The following is a 10,834-nucleotide window of genomic DNA, read 5'->3' as shown; positions in this document are numbered from 1 at the left end:
TGGAGGAATGGGGGGAAAGAGACAAACTTTTAAAAGAGTTGATAGATGGATAAATAACAAGTTAGGTAGGAAAGAATAATAGGGAGGCTGGCACGGGGGGTGAAAAGTTGAATTTTTCAATGGGGAACTTAAAGACGTCACTGAGAAGATGACCTCTGAGCAAAGACCTGAAGAAAGGGAGGGAATAGGCATGCAAATAGCTGGGAGAAAGAAGGTTCCAGTCGAGAGAACAGAGTTGTAAAAGAACGTCAAGTTCCTTGAGGAGAAATATACCTGGTATGCTCTGGCTGCAGTGCTGAGACAGACCGTAGGAGAGCAGCAGAGATGGCAGATGTGTTAGGAGGTCCCTGACAGTGGTACAGGAAAGAGGCCATGATGGTTTCAGTCAGGTTGATGGAGGTGAGGCAGTGAATAGTGGTCAATTCTGGACCTGTTTTTGACCTCTTAGATGTGGTGGGTGGTAAAAAGGAAGGTCAAGGATGACTCCACATATTTCGGCCAGAACATTGGAAGGGTGGTTTTGCCATTTACTGAGATGAAGCAGACTCAGTTTGGGATTTGGAGGAATATTTTGGACTTCGGAGTTGGTCCTGTTTTAAGCTTAAGATGCTATACCAAGTAGAGATGTTCCACTGATTTATTTTTTCTCTTTGGGGACCTATAGTTTTGATAAATATTTTTTATAACGCATTTTAAATCTTGTGAGAGAGTCCTTATTTTTTTCCCATTATTCTCTAAGGTTCATATCAATTACTCAGCTACTATAAGTATTTTATAAGGCCTTTAACTACTATTGCATTAAATCTATTAACACTGTCACATTTACTAGATTTTGTTTTTTCATTAACTATCTGGTGTATCTCTCCATTTGTTCACATCCTCCTTTTCTTTTCCTGTTATGGTTCAAGTATTTTCTTGGAATAAATCTGGTGGCTCGAAGAAAATCCTCAAATTCATTTTTGGTTTGTGGTTATAAATGGAATCTTTCTCCCTTTTCTAGTTTATGTTTTAATTAATATGCAGCTGTATTTCACTGACAGATGGAAATGCAATTGTTCTATGTGGGTTTCTTTTGGCTATATCTTTGCTGCATTCATTTATTATTTCTAGTAATTTAGGGTTTGCTTTTCTTGGAACTTTCAGGTATATAATCATGTCAAATATAAAAAGCAGTATTCTTTTATCCCTAAATTTTTATATCCTTCCCAAATAGCTATTATCAGCATTTCCAATACCGTGCTGAAAAGAATGGCACTGGGTGAACCTTCTGTTCCTGCTTTCAAGGAGAGGAACTCTTATATCTCCAGTGAAGTGTGACATTGGCTTTTCAAATTAAGTACATGATTTTTCTCATCAAAGAATAAAAATCTCCACACCTTATTTCAAAGCTTTAAAAAGGAATAAATGTTAAACTTTATTGACAGTCTTTCCAACAACTATTAAAAATATGATTATATGCTTAAAAATTGCTTTTCTTTTTCATACATGATTTAATTTTCTCCATTTTCTCTCTTTTAAAGTGAAAATTAACTAGTTAATGAAGTGCCACGGAATCCAAATGCAATTGTTTTTTATTTTTCTCTTTAATTTTTACCAGCTTTTTACATGTCTTTATTATTACATTATTTAAGACCAAACACGTGAGAATTGTTAGGCACTCCTTGCTCAGTTTGGGTTATCACCCTTAATATTTGTGATTAAAATCTAATTTATTTGACATCATGTTTTTTACACATTCTTAAGAGAACTTAGAATACTCCCATCATTTTAGTCCTTTTAAAATAAGTCTTGGACTTCCTGATGGTGCAGTGGTTAAGAATCCACCTGCCAATGCAGGGGACATGGGTTCGATCCCTGGTCCAGGAAGATCCCACATGCCATGGAGCAACTAAGCCCATGCTCCACAACTACCGAAGCCTGTGCACCCTAGGGCCTGCGAGCTGCAACCACTGAGCCCACGTGCTGCAACTACTGAAGCCTGCACACCTAGAGCTTGTGCTCTGCAACAAGAGAAGCCACCACAATGAGAAGCCCGTGCACTGCAACGAAGAGCAGCCCCCACTCACCGCAACTAGAGAAAGCCCATGCGCAGCAACAAAGACCTAACGCAGCCCAAAATAAAAATAAATAAATAAATAAAGTCTTTTGGCTTTAATTATTTTTCTTATAGGTAATGAATAGTTATATTTATTTTATAACCCAGTCTTCAAACTTATTTTCTCCTCATAGGGAAGTCTATCTCATTGACATGTAATATAAATGATATACTTGTATGATCTTTTATTGTCACTTATATTTATTTTTATTGCACCATTTTTTACTTTCCTGTTTTCTTTTTTTATATAAATTTATTTATTTATTTATGGGCTGTGTTGGGTCTTCGTTGCTGCGGGCAAACTTTCTCCAGTTGCAGCAAGCAGGGGCTACTCTTCGTTGTGATGCACGGGCTTCTCATTGGGGTGTCTTCTCTTGCTGCGGAGCACGGGCTCTAGATACGCGGGCTTCAATAGTTGTGGCACACGGGCTCAGTAGTTGTGGCTCGCGGGCTTAAGAAGTTGTGGCTCGCGGGCTCTAGAGCACAGGCTCAGTAGTTGTGGTGCATGGGCTTAGTTGCTCCGCGGCATGTGGGCTCTTCCCAGACCAGGGATCAAACCCGTGTCCCCTGCATTGGCAGGCGGATTCTTAACCACTGTGCCACCAGAGAAGTCCCTTTCCTGTTTTCTTTCACTTGTCTCTGTGGAGAAACAGAAGCACCAACCTCTGTGGTAATATTTTGACAGTCTTGGATCCTTTTTGAAATTCTAGTGTTTTAGGTAGGACTTGGCAGATGTTTGAATGTGGGCATTTTTTTTGTTTTGTTTTGGCCGACAGTGTCTCATTGACATGTGGTAACAAATCTGGGAAGTAGATATTATCCTCATTTTGCAGGCTTTGAGGCTCAGGGAGGTTAAGTGACAATGTTTTACATCTAGAAGTTGTAGAACCATAATTTAAATTGTATTAAACATTACATTACCAGTTGGTTTTACTTTGATTCATTAGCCTTGCCTTTCAGCAATGTCCTAGTGGATTACTTTGTCCTAAGAGTTTTTCTGCTTTGTAGAATTTTTTGTCCCTGGCTGTGGTCTTTGCCTCTGTGGGGCTCTGCTGATAAGTATCCAGACTCTCCTTTGGTCTTCAAGAAGAGAAGTTGGAATCAATCAGTCTCACTTGCTTATTGGCAAAGGGGAGGCTCAGATCCAAGTGTGTCCCTCTCCAAAGTCATAAAGTAACCTCCATGACAGTGTTTCTGTAGATATGGCCTGGGGACCCTGCCTTAGACACATCTGAAAAATTAACTGCCAACCAGCAAAACAAATTCCTAGGCCCCATCCCAGTCTTACTGAGTCAGAAACTCTGAGGATGGGTCCCAGGAATCCTAACTTAATCTCAATAGCCCCCCCTCCAGGTGATTCTTGTGCACACGCAAACCTGAGAGCTGTGCCAAGTTTGGCACAGTATGTTTCCTGTGATGAACACATGTACCGTGTCCCCCAGTGACTCATGTCCTTGTTTAACCTTCTCCCTTAAGTACAGGCAGAGTACGTGACCTGCACCTAACCAGTAGAAAATGGCATAGGTGATGGGATAGATACTCCTGTGATTCTATTACGTTATATAAAACCATCTCAGAGGAAAGAGATTCTCCTACTTGAAGAGGTAAGCTGCAATGCTGAGAGAGGAAATGTGGGTGACCTCTAGATGCTAAAGAACGGGCCTCAGATGACAGCCGGCAAGAAAACAGGGACCTCAGTGCTACAATCACAGGAGCTGAATTCTGCCAACAGCTATGTGAGCTGAAAGAGAACTCCAAGCTCCACCAAAGAAGGAAGCCTGGGCTCAAACCTTGATTGCAGCCATGTGAGACCCTGAGCAAAAGACCCAACAAAGCCACACCCAGACTCCTGACCCACAGAAACTACGAGATAATAAATGCAGATTGTGTTTTGCTGCATAGCAATAGAAAACTAACACCCCTCCTAAAAATTTCAACAACTAACTTTCTTATTATCATATTATTTACAGACTTGGGGGGGAAATGCTATAAGTAAATACCAACTTATTTATTTTTACTCTTAAGTGTATCTTTTAAATTAGGTAATACACCATTATATACTCATTACAAAATTTAAAAGACCAACACCAAGTATTAGCAGGATGTAGAGCAACTGGAATTCTCACACACTGCTGGTGGGAATGGAAAATGGTCCAATCATTTTGCAAAACTGGCATTTCTTCAGATGTTAACATACATATACCATACAATCCAGGCTTTCCACTTCTAGGTATTTACTCAAAAGAAATGAAAACATAGTTCCATTCAAAGACTTGTACACAAAGGCTCACAGCAGCATTATTCACATAGCCCAAATCTGTAAACAGCCCAAATGTTCACCAACAGTTGGCTGGATAAACAAAATGTGGTATAACCATATGATAGAATACTATTCAGTAATGAGCTATCAATACACATAACAATATCAATGAATCTTGAAATCATTATGCAGTGTGCAAAAGCCAGATACAAGAGTGCATACTATACGATTCCATTTATATGGAATGCAAACTAACTACTAATGACAGAGGGCAGTTCAGTGGTTGTGAGGGACCAGGGAAGAGAGAGAGATGAAGAGCAAAGGGGCATGGGGAGTCTTTGGGGATGATATAAATGTTCTGTATCTTGATGGTCGTGGTGGTTTCACAAGTGTATACAATTTTCAAAACTCATTGCATTGTGCTTTTTAAATGGATATAGTTTAACTGTACATAAATTATTCCTCAATAAACCTGATAAGGAAAAAATAGATACATGTGGTACAAAATTCAGAAGGTACAAAAGGTGCAAAGTAAGACTGCCCACCCCAGAGGCACTATTACCAGTTTCCTGTGTATCTTTCTAGAGATATTTTTACTTAGTATAAACTGAAGATCTTTACATATCAGTACTTTTTTTTTTAAACCTCTTCTTTTTTTTTAATAGCTGCATAGTTGTCCCTTTACGGTTGTACCATAATTTACTGAACCAGTTTCTAATTATTTCCAATCCTTTTACAAAGAAAACAACAATGAGCTTAAATTGCTGGGCTAAAGAGTATGCAAATTTTTTATTTTAAAGATATTGCTAAATTACCCTCCTTAGAGGTTATATAGATACATACTTCCACCAGCAATGAGAGTGCCTATTTTCCCTATACCTTGCTCACACAGTATGTTATCAGACTGTTCAATTTGACAGCTGAAAAATACACATCATTATAACTTTACTTTGTCTTTCTCTTATGAGTGAGATTAATCATCTTTTCATATTTTTAAAGTTATTTATAGTTGCTTTTAGAGTAACTTTTTTGTGAACTATTTTTTCATACCTGCCTACCTTTCTGTAGGGCTGTTGGTCTTTTTCATACTGTCTTCTAGCAGTTCTTTATACATGGTCTTGACTCAGATTCCCTAGGAAACAGGCTGAGAGGAAGTTCACATGCTCATGCTTTACTGGGGGAGTGCAATCCCAGGATAGCAAGAGTGAAGGGGGAAATGGAAGTGAGGCCAAAAAGGAGGGGCAGCAAATACAAGGTGGTACAGTATGGAGCTGGCCACAGCTTCATGAGGAAACACAATTGCTCAGTTACATAAATGTCGAGGTGGAGGGATGGCGGAAATGGGGAGGAGAATTTTATCGTCAGTTCCCCACCCCCACCCCCATCTGTAGTCTCTCATAGGTCAACATTTGCCCCACAGGGCATCAACTGCCCTGCACTTCTGGGTTACATCACCCAGCGCAGCTGGTGGGGAAGCCAGGTCCCATGTCCTATGGCATGATGTTTAATCTGAGTTCAAATGAGGGGAGAATTATATCTTCCAGATCTGGGCATCAATGCAACTGTGGTTCTAGCCCAGGCTTCAGCCTGGTGGAGGACAAGCTAGGCAGTGTGTTGGGGACAAGGCAACAAGGGCAGTGGCCAAACACTTCACTGAGCAAACAACTGAGGTCCTGGGGGGGCAGGTAGATCTGAACAATTCTGGAGGGAACTTGAGGAAAAAAAAAAAAATATATATATATATATATATATATGTATAATAATTTTGTGTATATATGTAATTCCCTCCAGAATTGCTTAGATCTATCTGCAGTATCCAAAAATAATAATTTGTATATAATCATACCTGCATTATATATTAATAACATAATTATATGTTACTATATTAAAAGGATAATATATATTGTCCTTTTTTGCAGTTATTAAGTTTCAGATATTCCCCCCAACCCCACTTTGTTATTTCACTTTGACTATTTATGGTGATTATTTTTCTTTTTTTTGCCATGCAGAAATGTTTGATTTTCATGTGACTGAATTTATCAACACTTTCTGTTATAGATTTAGCCCTTTCGTACTCAAGGATTATGAAAAGGAAAACAAAAACTCACTCATGTTTTCTTCTGGTGCTTCTGAAATTTCATTTTTCAAAGATTAAATATCTTTGATTCATCTTGATTTTATTTTGGTGTAAAGGCATAGAGTATGGAAAAATTAGAGTATATCAAATTAAATTTTTCCAAATGGCCAACAGTTGTCCTTGATACAAAGGACACTTTTATCATATATTAAATTTCCTTATTTTTGAATACTTATTATTAAATCTTTTACCTACAGGGTCTGAGGTTCAGTAGGTCTAAAAAATGATTCATGAAAGGAGAATCATGCAATTGGACAGCTAGACTTTGTCCTGCACTGTAATGCACTCTAGAAATGACAACAGTAGACAAATAACAGGCAGTTAAAACATAATTAAAGCTGCATTTTGTAATACAGTGGTCAAAGGTTCGTCTCCTTCATTTTACCAAGATGTTGCTGGTTATGGAGACATTGTCCCATCTTGACATATTGTGGTTTGAATTGTAGCTTCTTCCCCTAGAGAGTATCGTAAAATATAAATGTAGTTTGGGATGGCTATTTTTACTTGGCATGGTCTGTGGAATATCCTCAAAGGTGTTTAAAGTGCCAGAAGACTGGGATAAATAGGAAAGAGAAAAAAACACGTTTAAAAGAAACTGGACCTCTGAAACAACCCTTGGCCTACAGCATCAACCATTCCTTGTGCATCCCAACACAATTTTAATGATGTTGAGTTATTTACAATCCATCTTTCCTGGCTAGACTGTAAGTTTCTTTGGGGCATATACTGGATGGAGACTGCCTGTGTTTAATCCCAGGGCTTAGCCTAAAGCCTGAAACACAGTAGTTGCTTAAAATATGTTTCAGGAATGAATGAAATAAAGAGCAGGATAATGAATCAACTCAAATCACCTCCTTTGAAAGCTTTATCTGACACCATCACTGCTCCCTTCAACCTTACCTGGATTCTGGGGTCCCACTGTGCCCTTTTATTTAATCATTGATTTCCCATCCATTTGTCTGTCTTCTCCATGAGAGGGTGAAGTCTTTATTTTTTTTTAATTGAAGTATAGGTGATTTATTTACAATATTGTGTTAGTTTCAGGTGTACAGCAAAGTGATTCAGTTATATGTATATATATATATATATATATATATATATATATATATACTTCTTTAGATTCATTTATAGGTTATTACAAGGTATTGAATATAGTTCCCTATGCTATACAGTCAGTCCTTGTCATTTATCTAGTTTATATATAGTAGTGTGTATCTGTTAAACCCAAACTCCGAGTTTATCCCTCCTCCCTCTTCCCCTTTGGTAACCGTGTGTTTTCTGTCTTGAGTCTGCTGCTGTTTTGTAAGTAAGTTCATTTGTATCATTTTTTTACGTTCCACATATAAGTGATATCATATAATATTTGTCTTTGTCTGACTTACTTCACTTAGCATGATAATCTCTGGGTCCATCCATGTTTCTGGAGAGTGTGAACTCTTTAAAGACATGGACTGTCTTATTCAATTTTATATCCCTAGCACCTAGTGAACACTCCCTAAACATTTGTGAAATGAATGAATGAATGAACTGCAGTTACAGAGGCAAATTATTAGAAAAGATCTGAAAGTTATTAAGGCGTAGCTAGTGTCTCTGATCCTCATGTCCAGAAAAGGGATGTCGTCCCAGTAGAGAAAATATGGTTGATTAGAAAGAGCATATGCTTCAGAGAAAGAAGACTTGAGTTCTGATTCCAACTCTGCCACTTTGGACAAGGCACTTCTTTGCCCTGAGCTTCAGTTTCCTGCACTGTAAACTGGAAATAATTAGGATTGAAGATAAAATTTAGAAAGTCCCACCACAGGGCATGGCATGCAGTAGGCCCACTATTATAGCTGGGCTGTTGCTATTGTTATTAATATCTACTATTATTGTTACTAGGAGGTGTAAAGGAAATACAGAGGAAGCTGTTAAATTTAGAGTTCAGGTAGCTTTGGAGGAGAGAGTTTGGGCATAGAATGGAGTATGGTAGAGGGGCCTCCAGTAACCATCAAAGATTGAGCACCTACTCTTTCAGGCACTCCACACATGTCATTCCATTAAATCCTTACAACAAACCTTAACATCAGTGGTATCATCCCAATGGGCAAAATGAGGAAACTGAATCATAGAGCATTTCTCTGAGTTTCAAAGTCACAGAGCTAGTAAGTGATTGAACTTAACTCTTATCCTATTCTGAATAATCCAGGAGCTGAGAATGTTCTGGGAATAAAACCTAGATTAGAGACCTCGAGAACCTAGATATTGAGTTAAGCTGGGCTAAGGTCTTGAGTAAAATTACAAGGCTACACATGCTCATTTTTTTCATTAACCTGAAGCTTATCACTCCTAGTGTGATTAAAGATACCTTAGCATTTTAAATAACTGAGCTTGTGCTGAACCAAATGGACTGCATTTGGTGTGGGAAGCTGGTCCTCGGAAAAAATCTCCACCTGTATCCATGCCTTTAGCAGCAGAAAGTTACCAGTGGTTTTAGGAAAGCTGCCTTTTAAGGAACTGCCCTGAGCCTGGCTTATCACATGAAGAGAGAAGTTCATCGGTTTGCATTTCCCCAGCACACTTCAGATGTTTGCTTTAGCATACCATACATTCTCAAAGCATGCAGGATGTGGAAACTCACCCCAGGCATGGCTGTCGCAAAGCATCATCTGGCTGCAGCCTCTTTGACCCCTTCTCTAGTGTAAAGGCTCATCCTGGTCAGATACTTCTCTTTGGCATCACAGAATTTAGATCCTGATTCTCAGCTCCCATGCACTGTCTGCCATTGTTGCATAAGCCTTCTCTCCACCAACCAGATGGTCTTAAATGTGCTCTGACCCCCACAGTTCCCAATATGTTGCAGAGCACTTGGTAGGTATTCCAAAAATATGCTCTGAACTGAGAGGTTCACTGAACAAGAGGACATGAGCAATATCTCCTCTTGGCATCAGTTTTATGTGGCATTAATATTCAGGAGGGGTGGAGAGGGCTGTGGAGCAGGGGTGACTTCTTTAAAACCTCTCTATTTGTATATATGTCTTCCCTACAGAGAGTCCTGCTGAAAATAAACATAAGCTCCCTTGTGTGTCTCCAGCACAGGAGGGTCATAAGGCATGGATAAGAACTGGCTTCTCGGGAGGAGCTTTTCCAAAGGATAGCATCTATTTACTCAGTAAATATTTGCTGAGCAAAATGGGAGGAGGAAGGGCATTCCAGGGAGAGGGAACAGTTTGAACAAAACTAAAGAGGAGGGAAAACCAGGAGTATGTACGGGGTCCAGTGAGTAGAGAAATTCAGACCATAAAATCTGAAAGGCAGGAGGGAACCAATCAAGGAGGGCTTTGAATGCTTGGCAAAGGAGTTTGGGCTTATTTTAACAGGCAAGAAGGAGTCAAAGAAAGATTCTGAGCAAGAGATGGACAGAATCAAAGCTGCTCATTAGGAAAATCAATTTGACAGTAGTGGCTAAGATGGATATATAAAGCAGTCAGCAATGATAGAGTACTTACTATACACCCAGTACCATGCCAAGCCCTTTGTAAACATTGTCTCATTCAGTAAATGTAATAGACAGTGCATTTAAGATTCAGTGCCTGGCACATGGTGTTTTCCAATCCTCATAATCACCTTGGGAGTTGAATATTACTACCTCAATTTTACAAATGATGCTTGACCTCAAAGCAAGGATGTTAAGAATATTACATTCAAGATCAAAAACAGAGATAGTGGCAAAGCTAGAATTTAAACTCAGGTCAGTCTGAATTCAAAGCTGACTCTTTTTTTTTTTTTTGACTGAGCTGCACGGCATGAGAGGATCTCAGTTTCCTGACCGGGGATCAAACCCGTGCCCCCTGCAGTGGAAGCGTGGAGTCTTAACCACTGGACCGCCAGGGAAGTCCCCCAAAGCTGATTCTTAAGGGAGGGAGATGTTAGGAAACAATTCCAAAAGTCCTAACAAGTGGTGATGAACTGGAGGAGGGGCAGGAGGTAAGGAAAAGAGAAAATGGATGTACAACTGAATTCTGAATACATAATAGACATGACATGGCAACTGATAGACTATTGGAGAGAAAGAGTGGTCAAAGATGGCCCAAGGTTTGGAGCGTGGGTAACCAACAGAAAGGTGGCACTATAATGAAAATCAAAAACATAGGAGGCAAAGTAAGTTACAAGGATTTAAAATATGTTGAATTGATATATTGATGGCATTATCAAGTACAGATATCCTTCAAGGATTTGGAAAAATCACCTTATTCCTTACACTGTTCCTCATTTATAATTTCTTATTCTTTTCTTTTTAAAAAAGTTTATCATTTAAAATATACATAACATAAAAGTTACATTTTAACCATTTTAAGAGTCCTTT

Source organism: Delphinapterus leucas, chromosome 1 (assembly GCF_059928025.1).
Source record: "Delphinapterus leucas isolate spDelLeu-1000000601 "Yukka" chromosome 1, BTC_Dleu_Yukka2, whole genome shotgun sequence".
NCBI classification, from domain to species: domain Eukaryota; kingdom Metazoa; phylum Chordata; class Mammalia; order Artiodactyla; family Monodontidae; genus Delphinapterus; species Delphinapterus leucas.
The sequence above is the reverse complement of the archived record's forward strand: the minus strand, read 5'-3'. Positions refer to the sequence as shown.